The sequence below is a fragment of the Rhincodon typus genome, chromosome 22 (genome assembly GCF_021869965.1).
Source record: "Rhincodon typus isolate 14 chromosome 22, sRhiTyp1.1, whole genome shotgun sequence".
NCBI lineage: Eukaryota > Metazoa > Chordata > Chondrichthyes > Orectolobiformes > Rhincodontidae > Rhincodon > Rhincodon typus.
Window position 1 is genome coordinate 2,065,869 of NC_063353.1, and position 13,773 is coordinate 2,079,641.

General features: G+C 41.8%; 1 protein-coding gene across 1 annotated transcript in view; it reads left to right on the forward strand.

The window, feature by feature from the left end:
- The first annotated feature begins 2,447 nt into the window (after positions 1-2,447).
- The window catches only part of LOC109925683 (cyclin-dependent kinase 17), a 168,786-nt gene continuing 157,460 nt past the window's right edge, over positions 2,448-13,773 (forward strand). The window contains exon 1 of the mRNA XM_048610554.1: positions 2,448-2,472. The gene's annotated coding sequence lies outside the window, so the exon portion shown is untranslated. The remainder of the gene's footprint in view (positions 2,473-13,773) is intronic.

Below are 13,773 nucleotides of genomic sequence, written 5' to 3' on the forward strand. Positions count from 1 at the left end.
TATCCATTAATGTTGTCCTTCCCCTGTTGGTCCTTGGCTCCACCTAGACAAGGTCTAGATTTTCTGAGCTAATATTCTGCATCACTACTGCACTGTTGTCTTTTACTGTCCATCTCTCTTTCCTTTTTGCCTGCCCTTCCTAAGTATTGAGTAATAGTTTAGTTCCCAGCCCTCCAGCTATGTCTTCATAACAACAATTATATTTTACCCTTTTACAGCTATTTGCATTCTTAATTTTTCCATCTGACTATGAATACATTCAGTTACAGTCCCTTTAGATTTGTCTTTTTAACATTTTTACACTTTTCTTTCCTATGGGCCTATTTCTATGGCCCTTGTTTCCTATGACTTCCATTTTTGCTTTCCACTTTTCTGTCTTCTGTTTTTAACTTTGTTTCTCTTTTTCTGTGTCTCCCCGGTTAAATCTTCCACTTCCCCCTCAAAGATATCGGTCCCAGTCTTGCTGGATGTGCAGTCCCTCCAGTCTGTACTGGTTCCAGCTTCCCCAGAATCTGTTCCAATGCATCAGCAATCTAAATTCCTTCCTCCTACACCATCATATATTCCTCTGCTCTATTCTCCTGTTCCAGATCTTGCCAAAAAATGGCACCAGGAATAATCATGAAACTGCTAACTTTTGAGATTCTGCTTTTTAATTTTATATCCTAACTCCCTGTGTTCAGCTTTCAAGACCTTACTTGTCTATTTTTTAAGTGTACAACATTTGTGTTGACATGAAACCTGACCTCTGACGGTTCACCCTCCCCCTTCAGAGTGTCCTGCAGCTGAGCAGTGACATCCTTGAGCCTGGCAGCAGGGAGGTAACATACCATCCTATTCAACGTTGTAATTGAACCAAAATTTTCAATTGTAGGTTAACAGAGCTTCATTGACAACTTAGCTGAGTGTTTCTTCACTCTGCAGGCTAAATAACATCCTTACAACTCAGTTCTGGTTTTGATACTCTTTTTGTTAGAAAGATCAGTTCAAAGTGTAATAAGTTACTGAACAGGATTTATTAAAACAGTTACAAAACAGAGCCACAGGAGGCACTTCTCTCCACTCACCAAGGTGATAGACACTAACACATTCCTGCTGCCTGCAAAACCCACCCAGCTGAAGCTGATGCCCTAGGGACCGGGGCCTAGTCCTACTCCTCCAAGAGAAGAAAGAGAGAGGACTGAACTGACAACAGCTCCTGAAAGGCAGCTGGTTCCTGCTCAGGCCAAAGCCAATAGATGGCCGGAGATAGTAGGAACTGCAGATGCTGGAGAATCCGAGACAACAAGGTGCAGAGCTGGATGAACACAGCAGGCCAAGCAGCATCATAGGAGCAGAAAGGCTGACGTTTTGGGCCTAGACCCGATTGTTGTCTCCAATAGATGGCTGTGCTGTTTGAAGCATGGTGAGTCTATAGATTTATACCATTTTAAGTGAATACAGGTAGTTATATTAATGTGAATTAGCTATAATGCAATTTATTAATAATAGACACTGTTTGGATAAAATGAACTTTCTGCTGTACAGGTATAGCGATTTCCCAATAATGCGATTTTATATAGCACGAGGTCACACAAAAACACAACTATTGTGTTATAGGAGAACTACTTGTATGTAAAAATTAGATGTGGCTGAAGGTATTAAAAATTACTTTTTATTTAAAAATAAACCTGCTCCCTTGGTTGGGTCTCCAGTTCCATGTCAGCTGCAATGCACCAAGTTGGTGGATGCAGAAAGATTACCATACCTAGCTTGTTGAAGCTGGAGCTCCCATCTACCTGACCACTACTGAGATCATAAAGCTAGCTGGCAACGCAGACCATGATACAAAGAAGACACGTATCGACTCCCACCACCTGCAGTGCTCTATCCACATTGAGGAGCTGTAGCAAACCACCAACCCTCTTCTACAGCACCTTCCAAACCTGAACCTTCCACTAACTGAAAAACAGAGATGGCAGACACATGGGAATGCCAGCACCTGCAATTTTCTAACCAAATCACATACCATCCTGATTTGGAACTATATTACTGATCGTTCACTTTCACAGTATCAAATTCCTGGAACTCCCTTCCTGTGAATGTATCTGACCCATGGACTTAAAATGGTTCAAAACGTTGACTGATCACCACCTTTTCAGGAACAATTGGGAAAAGGTAAATGCCCGCATCCTGTGAAAGAATTTAATAAAAGGGAGCATAAGAATCATGTTAAAGGATAAGAGAATTTTAATCAGCAGATATACTGAGTTGCATGATTTTTTTCAAGCTGTATGTTCTAGAGGCAATTTTAATTGTTCAGAAAAGGAAGACAACAAAATTAAGAGAATATGAAATGCTTTACCTACTAAACAATGTGTATTTTTGCACACAGTTCTGAAATGTCAACGATGCTTGAGAAACTTTCCATCAATGGAAATAACATGCAAGTATTGGATTGGTTCAGACTTGACAAAGCAATAGCTTGTGAAGGTAAAAGTATTTGACGTGAATGGGGAAAACAAACATTCTTGAGGCAACTGTCACACCAGAAGACATGTTAAAATTCTAGTTGATGTTGAAGGAGGTAGTGAAGCTGAGTGCTTTTAAAAGAAAAAGATGATTTGTGCATTCATCAGCTACAGTTCAACTTAATGTGAACGTCAAGAAATTGTTTTTCATAAACTAAAAGCAAAGATTTTGTCTTACTTCATGACATTACGATAATAATGTGATGATTGCTATCATACACCAATGCAACAAGAGTTCTTATATGCATGTGATCTGAAGAATGTGGATTGGAATAATTACTAAGATCACAAATAGAATTAGGAAATAAATGGATAAGTCAGAAAATAGAGGAGTGGTGAAAAGACCACTGTGTGCCAGGGTACTTATCCAGCAGGAGTTGTTTTGCTCAGTTAGCTGGATGGCTTGTTTACAATGCAGAGCAATGCCGCGTGGGTTTGATTCCTGCATTGGCTGAGGTTACTTTGAAGGACTCTCCCTTGTCAATCTCTCCTCTTGCCTGAGATGTAGTGACCTATGGGTTACCCACCATTCTGTTCTCATTGCACTAAACCACATTGATTTGAAAGCATATGTTTGAATTCCAGTCAGTACTGAATTAGGGATTATATATTTGTAGCTTGAGCTAAAAGGAAGGATATTGAACAGATCCTTTCCATAATTGTGTTGATTTGAGTAGATTTTGGGTGCAGAGAAAACTTTGTGCACACAGTGATCAAAAAGACTGCTGTCAGTTGGTTTCCAAGCTGTAAATGAAAGATGGTTTATTTGGAGAGACACCAGAATGTTTGCTTTGTTTGAAATTTAAAATGAACCTGAGCACAGTCTTCAGGAGACAGTAACACGCACGCATGTAGTAATTCTTAAAGGGAACGGTGCCAACAGTGGGAGCTGTAAATTATGCTTATTGGTAGTAATACTCTAATTGGTAGAGTATGGTGCAGAATATACTTGCGATTGAAGGTGGTTGTTGCTATGTTCTGTTCTTTGAAGGCCAGTGGATCTTTGTTACTTTACCCGAATTACACCATTGTTTTGGGAATATTTTCACTCCATTAATTTGTTAAATAATCGTTGTTTGCAAGTTTACTGGTTTGAACCATTTCCAAGACTTGAATAGGAAGAATTGATAAAATGAATGTGAATCGGGATCTTGGGAAATTTTAAAATGAACAGATTTTGGAGTCAAGTCAAAATTAATTCAAGAATTATTTAGAAGTTCTTCAGTTACGTTATATAATGGTATACATAGCGCACACAAAACAAGGAATCAGGACAGATCAGCAGGCAACAGTCATACCCTCTGCAATTGCTAGTAAACTACTAACCCCAATTATAAGTTCTGATCCCACCACTCCTTGGCAATGACTGTGTCAGAAAAGGCAGTGAGTTTACACTGGCATAGAGACAGAAGATATATATCAGCTGTTGTAAATATACTACATAATCAATTGTTACCATGGGGAAAGTGTATTTGATAGCAGTCTTGGTAATGACCACTTAATTTAGTGTTCCTGTCACTTTCAAGGCAGACATTGTAATTATCTACAATATCAGCTGATGTGCTGCCTACCATGTATCAAGTGAGGAACTTGTGGATTAGCACAAAGGCAGTATTTTCATTTGTTCCATTAAAAAGAATGATATAAAATATGCATGTGAATTGAGTGCTGAAGGAGCTGTAAAGAATTCTGAGGACCATTTATAAATATGGGATGGATTGGCATCAAATTGAAGTGCACACACTTGATTAATCGTTTGTCCAATCTAAGGTTTTAAGTGATAATCTTGCCATGCCAGTTTCCTTAAAACATGCTGACACTCTGCAGCTACTCCATAGCATGCACAATGTTGACAATGACCACCCGATCCTGCTAGGTTTAGAATACCAGACATGGTGCTGCCCCCATCCCCACTTGCTCTTGAGGTGAGCTGCCATCTTGAACTACTTCGGTCCACATACTGTAGGTATATCCACAATGCCATGAGGGAGGGAGTTCCAGGATTTTGACCCAACGACACTGAAGAATTGGCAATATACATCCCAAGTCAGAATGGTGTGTGCCTTGGAGGGTATCTTGCAGGTGGTGATGTTCCCATGTTGGTTTCCCGTTTTCCCAGATGGTGCTGCACTTGTCTTTCTTGTAATGTGGCGATCAGAATTGAAAGCAATCCTCTAAGTGAGGCCTAACCAAAGTCTTATAAAGCTGCAACGTGAATTCCTGACTCTTGTGCTCAATGCCCCGATGTTGAGGGATGATGGTTAGTTCTCTCATTGGAGATGATCATTGCTTGGAATTTATGTGGTGTGACTATTACTTGTCACTTTTCAGCTAAAGCTTGAATGTTGTCCAAGTCTGTTTCTGTATCTTAGGAGTTGTAAATGGTGATGAATATTGTGCAATAATAATTGAACATTCTCACTTCTTACCGTATGATGGAGGGATGGTTGTTGATGAAACAGCTAAAGATGGTTGTGCCAAGGATACTGCTCTGAGGAATTCCTGTAGAGATGTCCTGGAGCTCAGGTGACTGACCCCCAACAACCACCACCATCTTCCTTTGTGCCAGGTCTGGCTCCAGATAGCAGAGTGTTTGTTTTCCCCTGATTCCCATTAACTATAATTTTGCTACGGCTCCATGATGCATACGTTTGGTCAAATGCTGCTTTGATGTCAAGGGCAGTCACTCTCACCTCACCTCTTCAATTCAACCCTTTTGGCCAAGTTTAAACCAAAGCTGAAGGTTAGAAGCTGAATGGTCCTGAGGTACCCAAACTGGGCATCAGTGAGCAGATTATTGCTAAGCGGTGCTGCCTGATAAGACAATTGATAACATCTTTTTTCACTTTACTGATGATGGACAGATGGGGCGTCAATTGGCTGACTTGGATTTAACCTGCTGTGTTGCATACAGGGCATAACTGGGCAAATTTTCCAGCCTTCCTGCTCCTATGATGCTGCTTGGCCTGCTGTGTTCATCCAGCGCTGCACCTTGTTGTCTCAGATTCTCCAGCATCTGCAGTTCCTACTATCTCTGATACAATTTTCCATATTGTTGGGTAGATGCTGGTGTCACAGCCATATTCAAGCTTGGCTCAGGGTGCACAGTTTCTGGAGCATGCATCTTCAGGTGTGTTGCCATAATGTTGTCAGGGGCCGTAACCTTTTCAGTATCCAGTGCCTATAATTGTTCTTTGATGTCACGTGGAGCGAATCAAATTGGCTGAACACTAGCACTTGTGATGTTGGGATCTCATAAAGTGACCGATTATTGACTCAATACGTCTGGCTGAAGCTTGTTGCAAATTCTTCAGCCACACCTTTTGCAATGATGTGCTGTACCCCCCCCCCCAAACTGAGTGTGAATGGCGGCAGTGGTATTAGGGTAAATACCTAGGGGGCGGGGCCTGGACTGGAGTCAGTCTGAGCAGTGACATCAACAACAATGAAGGAGATCAAGCCTAGGGTTGAACAGCAGCGGGTTGGGCTGCCGGATGTGACATCACGATTCAAAAATTGACGTAGGCTTAGTTGCTGAGGAACCAGATTTGCAAATTGAGTGAGTAGTATCTGGGCAGAGATAAAGTACTTTCTGTTGTTTTAGTCTGCTCTGAATAGAGCATGAGAGTGAGAGACCTGGTGACAAGCGGGTAAAGTTGTGAATTCAGTTCTTGGTTTTTGTCTGTATTTGATAAGGTTGATTTAGATGATAAAGTTCAAAATGGCAGGACAACTGGCCCTGTGGAGTGCTTCTCCTGCAATTTGAGAGAAATCTGAAACACTGCCAGTGTCCATGTTTACTATGTATGCAGAAAGTGTGTTCAGCTGAAACTCCTGATTTACTTCATGGAGCACCTGGAGCTGCGGGTGGACTCGTTGTGGAGCATCCACAAGACTGAGAATGTAATAGACAGCATGTTTAACAAGTTGGTCATGCCATCAGTAAGAGTTTGGTGACAACGCGGAAGACAAGTAAGGGTGGGCAGGCAGTGCAGAGTTCCCTGTTACCATTCCCTTCTCAAATAGATTTACTGTTTTGGATAATGTGGGGATGATGGCTTCTCAAGGGAAATTAGCAGCAGCAGCCAGATCAGTGGCACCACGACTGGCACTCTTGTACAGTAGGGCAAGTTGAAGTGTAGGCAGCCAGTAGTGAAAAGGGACTGTATAGTCAGGGGCACAGATAGGCATTTTGTGGCTGCAAGTGAGACTGCAGGTTGGTGTGTTGCCTCCCTGGTGTCAGGGTCAAGATGTCTCTGAGTGGGCACAGAATATTCTGAAAAGGGAAGGTGTGCAGGTTTGCCAGAGGTTTTGGTCCATATTGGTACTAATGACCTAGACAGAAAGAAAGATGAGGTCCTGCAAAGTGAATTTAGGGAGATAGGTAGGAAGTTGAAAAGCAGGACATCTAGGGTTGTAATCTCAGGATTGTTTCCTGTGCTACGTGCTAGTGAAGCTAGGAATAGGAAGTTAATACAATTATATACATGCCTAAAGAGCTGGTGTCAGAGGGAGGGCTTCAGGTACATATACCATTGTCTTCTGGGTTAGGTGGGACCTGTACAAGAGGAAGGTTGCAGCTAAACTGGAGGAACAACAATATGCTGGCATGAAGGTTTACTCGTGCCTCTTGGGAGGGTTTAACCAGAGGAATGGGAAGCAGAGCAGTAGATCAGCAAGTAAAATGACCAAGAGGAATCAGAGACTGAGACCAAAAGGACAAAGAGAAAGAGCAGACAAGGAGACATTACTGAACATGGCCAAACTGGCGGTGTATTACTTTTAATTCAAGGAGTATGATAGTTAAGGTGGATGAACTTAAAAGCTTGGAATAATACATGTAACTATGATTTTGGAGCTATTACAGTGATTTAGTTGAGATAGGAATAGTCTGGTAGCTTAACCTTCCAGGATTTAGATATTTGAGGCAAGGTAGAGAGGGATTTAGAGAGGTAGGATAACTAGGTTACTGAAAACAAAATATGCTGGAGATCACGGCGAGTCAGGCAGCATCCATGGAGAGAAAACAAGCTAATGTTTCGAGTCTAGCTGATTAGGCAGAATATCACAGCTGTACTGAGGGAGGACATCTTGCGGGGGCTTATCCAGCGAGGCAATATGGGTAGAGCTCAGGAATAAAAAGGGTGCAATTGATGGGATTGTACTACAACAGGTGATAGAAGAAAAGATCTGTGGACAGATGATGGAAAAATGTAAAGACAACGGTGTTGTTGTCACGAGTGATTTTAACTTCTGCTGTATCATTTGGGACTTGCATGGTGCTAGTAGCTTCTGGAGGGGGTGGATTTGTTAGCTGTGTCCCAGACGGTATTTTGAAACAATATGTAAGTAGTCCAACAAGCCCTGGTATTGGGGAATGAGCCCAGCCAGGTGATTGAAGTTTCAGTGGGGAAGCATTTAGGGAACAGTCATCATAATTCTGTAAGTTTTACGTTATTTATCGATAGGATTAGGATAGTCCTTGGGTAAAAACACTAAATTGGGGAAGTCTAACAACCACAATATATTTAAGTAAGAACTGGGGAATGTAGATTGGGAGAGAGAGAGATAACAAGATGTAGAGCTGGATGAACACAGCAGGTCAAGCAGCATCAGAGGAGCAGGAAAGCTGACATTTCGGGCCTAGATGGCTGTGTGAGGGCAAATCCACATCTGGCCTGTGGGAATCTTTTAAAGGCCAGTTGATTAGATGTTCGGGGCCAGCATGTTCCTGTGAAAGTGAATGAAAAGTTGGCAAGATTCAGGAACCTTTAGATGACAAAAGAAATTGAGAGCTTAGTCAAAAAGAAAAAAGTAGAATAAGTAAAGCTTAGGAAACTGAGGACAGAAGGAGCCCTTGAGGAATACAGAGATAATAGAAAAGATCTCAATCAAGGAATTATTACAGCTAGAAGGGGCCATGAAATGTCTTTGGCAAGCAGATTTAAGGAAAATCCCAAGGCATTTTACACATTTGTAAGGAGCAAGAAGGTAGTTAGGGAAAAGGGTATGTCCACTCAATGACAGAGGGAATTTATGCATGGAACCAGAGGAAGTGGGTGAGGTCCTTAACAGATACTTTGCATCAGTATTCACAAAGGAAAAGAATGTGGTGGATGGTGAGTGTCAGGAGGGTTTTGTTGATATTCTAGAGAGCGTCAAGATAAACAAGGTAGTGGTGTTGGGTGTTTTGAAAAGCATTAAGGTCAGCAAGTCTCCAGGACCTGATGGAATCTATCCCAGAATGCTGAGGGTGGCAGATGATGACATTGCTGGGGGTTTGTACGCAATCTTTGTATCCTCTTTAGTCACAGGAGAGGTCCCAGAGGACTGGAGAATAGTCAGTGTTGTTCCTTTGTTTAAGAAGGGCAACAGGAGTAATCTGGTATAGTATAGGCTGGTGAGCCTTAAGACAGTGGTAGGGAAATTATTGGAGAAGATTCTTAGGATTTACTCACATTTGGTAAAATATGGACTGATTAGTAATAGGCAGCATGGCTTGTGTGGGGAAGGCCATGTCTTACAAATTTGATTGAGATTTTTAAGGAAGCGACAAAGATGATTGAAGGCAGGATGGTAGATGTTATCTATGTGGACTTTAACCAGGCCTTTGACAAGGTCCCTCATGGCAAACTGATAGAAAAAGTGAAGTCAGATGGGATCCATGCTGAGCTGGTAAGAATAATACAGAACTGGCTTAGTTGTAGCAGACAGAGAAGCACGTGTTTTTCTGACTGGAGATCTATGACCCCTGGTGTTCCGCAGTGATCAGTGCTGGGAGCCCTGTTGCCTGTAATATATATATAAATAGAGGAGAATGTAGGTGGCCTGAATAGTAAGTTTGTGGACTTCAGAGATTGGGGGATTGCAGATAGTGAGGAGGATTACCAGAGGATAGAGCAGGATGTGGATTGGCTGGAGACTTGGCCAGAGAAATGGCAGATGGTGTTTAATCCAGACACATGTAAGGTGATGCATTTTGGAAGATCTCATTCAGGAGGGAAGTACAGCAAACTTTGTTTTAAGCAGCATTCTTGATAAACAGGCAGAAATGGTTTACTTAAAATACAGCAAAGTTTGCTGTATAATCGCACTCTCCACAATGACCGAATAATCAGTTGAGGATATGAGTGAGAAGACTTTCTGCTGGTCAGTTTTATTTAAGGCAATAGTGCGTTATTAGTTAAGTGATTTATGCTGTAAATAAATTATAACAATGATGTGTGTACGCCCAGCATTACGTTGTTTCTATTACTTATGTGTTTTTACATTGATTGTGTGGACCTCTTGGTCAACCAGAATATTTGATCAATGGGCACACTCCTGGTCCCATAGGTGCCGGTTTAAAAAAAAATGTTTGCTGTACAGGTATTTCTGCTATAATGCGTGTTTCGTTAACGTGATTAATGAATAGTCGAAACTGTTTGAATAACGTGAACTTTCTGCTGTACAGGTATAGTGATTTCTCTATAACGTGATTTTCTATAGCGTGAGGTCACACAAGAATGTAGCTATTGCTTTATAGGAGAAAGACTTATATACAGTAGATGGCAGAACCCTTAGTAGCATCAATATACAGAGGGGTCTAGGTGTATGGGTTCACAGTTCCTTGAAATTGGCAACGTGAGTGGATAAGTTGGTCAGAAGCCATATGGCATGCTTGCCTTCATTGTTTGGGGCACACAGTATTAAAGCTAGCAAATCATGTTGCAGTTGTGTAGAACTTAATATTCTAAATGGGTCTAAATAGTGGGGTTAAAATTGAATCAGAGATGGTAGGAACTGCAGATGCTGGAGAATCCGAGACAACAAGGTGCAGGGCTGGATGAACACAGCAGGCCAAGCAGCATCATAGGAGTCTAAATAGTGTTCTGTAGTGGTTGCCACAGTAGCAGAAGGATGTGCAGACTTTGGATAGGACACAACAGTGATTTACTGGGATATTGTCTGGTTTAGAGGGTATTAGCTATGAGGAGAGATTTGATAAACTTGGTTTGTTTTCACTTGAATGTCAAAGGTTGAGAGGCAGTAGAAGTTTACAAAATTATGAGAGGCATGGTTAGAATGGATAGTTGGAGTCTCTTTTCCCAGGGCAGAAATATCAGTTACTAGGGAATAGGTTGAGAGTAAAATGGGATAAGGGAGAAATAGGGTTTTTGTTTTACACGGGATGGTAAGCGCCTGTAATGCATTGCCAGAGGAGGTGGTGGAGGCAGATACAATAGCAACGTTTAAGAGGCATCTTGACAGATATGAGTAGGCAGGGAATAGAGGGATATGGACTGTATTTAGGCAAAAGATGTTTAGTTTATAAAGGCATCATGTGTCGGCACAGTTTTGGTGGGCCGAAGGGTCTGTTCCTGTGCTGTACTGTTCTTTGTTCTTGAATGTGGCAGGACTACAGATCTTAGATCTTTAGTTGTGGAATTGCTTAGCTTTGCCTTTCACTTGTTGCTTATGTTGTCTGGCATGCAAATGATTTTGTGTTGTAGCTTCACCAAGTTTACACCTAATTTTTATTCCTGGTGCTGCTTCTGGCCTTCCTTGTGCACCCTTTATTGAACTAGAGTTCATCCCTTTGCTTGATAGTGGTACAGTGGGGAAGGTGCTGGGGCAATCAGTTTACAGAAGGTGGGTGGAAATGTTTCTGTTATTCCTGATGGCCCACAATGCCTCCTGGATGCTCAGCCTTGAATTGCTACATGTGCTGAAAATCTATCCTGTTTAACCCAAAATCTGTCCTGCGGCACACAACATGTTAGAGAGGGTATTCTGATCGTGGAGATGTGACTTGCTCTTCACAAGGATTGAGTGGTGGTCACTCCTGCCAATACTGTCACAGACAGATGTATCTGTGGCTGGCAAATCGCTGAACATGAAGTCAAGTAAATTTTTTCCATTAGTTAGTTGCATTTCCATCATCACAGACTGTCTGAAATTTATACAACAAATTTGTTGGCTTTTGATATGCAGCAATCCTCAGTCTGTGCTCACTGACCTTTTGAAATTCCTTTGCATTTTGTTGGCAGCTGTTCAACAGACTGCTTTCTTGCACAGTCTTCTCCACCCAACAACATCTGTCAAGTTGTCATCCTCGAATTCAATTCGAGGCCAAGAGCTTGCCGTGAATAATTGAGAACAAGAAGCAAAACACTTGTGAAGTTAGCCCGGTGTGATTTTCATGTTTTGTTGCATGGTCTTGTCACTTCAGTATGAAAACCAAAGAAAAATCTGTTATAGTTTTATAGAGTCATACAGCACAGAAACAGACTTTTTGGTTCAACTCATCCATGCCAACCAGGTTTCTCACAATAAAATAGTCCCGTTTGCTTGCATTTGGCCCATATCCCTCTAAACCTTTCTTATTCATGTACCTGCCCGAATGTCTTTTAAATGTTGTAACTACCTGCATCTTCCACTTTTTCTGGCAATTCATTCCACATATGAACTACCCTCTGTGTGGAAAAAGTTGCCTCTGAGGTCTTTTTAAAATCTTTCTCCTCTCACCCTTTGAACTCACCTACTCTAGGGAAAAGACCATTCCTATTCACCTTATCTGGGACCCTCATGATTTTATAAACCTCTAACGTGACCCCTCGACCTCCTACACTCCAGTAAAGAAAGGTCACAGTCTATCCAGCCTCTGTTATTACCCAAATCCTCCAGTCCCAGTAAGTCTTTTCTGTACCCTCTCCAATTTAATAATATCCTTCCTACAACAGGGTAGCCAGAACTATACACGTCTTATTTGTTTAACAGCGCGGTGTTTATTGCAGAGTAGTACTTGTTTTTCGTGCAGTTTTTTTTTTATTTGTGTGATCCATGATGCATTTGGCTCAGCAAAGTAATTCTCTCCTACAGAATTGCAACCCAGGTATCCCTTGACAGTGGGTCAAAGTGAAATACATTGATCGTGATTGACTGGGTTTCAGTTAGATGCATTTAGTATAAATATTAATAGATGTATTGAATTTTCTTTTGCTGAGCATTGAATTGAAAAATCTTTAGGAATGCATCTTGAATATCAGTATTTTTTGCATATTTCAGTCCTATGAACTTAAACTACACTCACCTTGTACGTGGTTTTGTGAACTAGGATTCTGTGGTTAATAATTTACTCTATTGTGCAGCACATGCAAGTAGGTTAGTCCTTTTTATTTCTGAAAGATCAGACTGCTTCTTTTGTCCATTCATGGATCAGTCTTCCGTCAAGGCCACTTGCACCTTCAGATCAAAGTGAAGTGAATGAAAGTCACCATGATCTCGGAGCATCATAGACTGCTGTCTCTTGAGACTGATACCGAGTTAAACCTGAGAGTCCTCATGCCTTCCACAAAGGGTAAAGCTGAGAAGCCTGACCTTGATGGTGACCTCAACCAATACAGCAATTGAACCTGTGCTGTTAGTATTTCTCCAAATTTTTTTTTCTTCATTTGTGGGACATAGGTATTGCTGGCTGACCAGCATTTATTGCCTGTCCCTAGATGCCATTGGGAAATCGGTGGTGAATTGCCTTCTTGATCTGCTGCAGTCCACTTGCTGTAGACCCACAATGCTGTTAGAGAGGGAATTGCAGGATTTGGACCCAGCAACAGTGTAGGAGTGGCGATTACATTCCCAATTCAGGATGGTGAGTCGCTTGGAGGGGAACTTGCAGGTGATGGTGTCCCATGTGGCTGCAGCCCTTGTTTTCCTAGATTCCTTTTATTCATTCACAGGTTGAAGTGTTGCTGGCTAGGCAGCATTTATTGCCCATCCCTAATTACTCAGAGGGCAGTTAAGAGTCAACCACATTGATGTGGGTCTGGACTCACCAAACCAGGTAAGGATGGCAGTTTCTTTCCCTAAAGGACATTAGTGAACCAAATGGGTTTTTCCTGACAATCAACAATGGATTCACAGTCGTCATTAGACTTTTAATCCTAGATATTTATTGAATTCAAATTTCACCATATGCTGACGGGATTCAAACCCGGGTCCCCAGAATGTTATCTGGGTCTCCGGATTAAGAGTCCAGCGATTATACCACTAGGCCATCACCACCCCCCTACCAACTGAAGTGGTTGAGAGTTTGGTAGGTGCCACCTAAGGATTTTTTGGTGAATTTTTGCCGCGCATCTTGTAGATTACACACACTGCTACTACTGAAACTCCGAGGTATTGGGGTGGATGTTTGTGATGCAGTGCCATATCAAGTGGGCTGCTTTGTCCTGGATGGTGTCAGTCGTCTTGAGTTCTGTTGGCGCTGCATCCACCCAGGCAA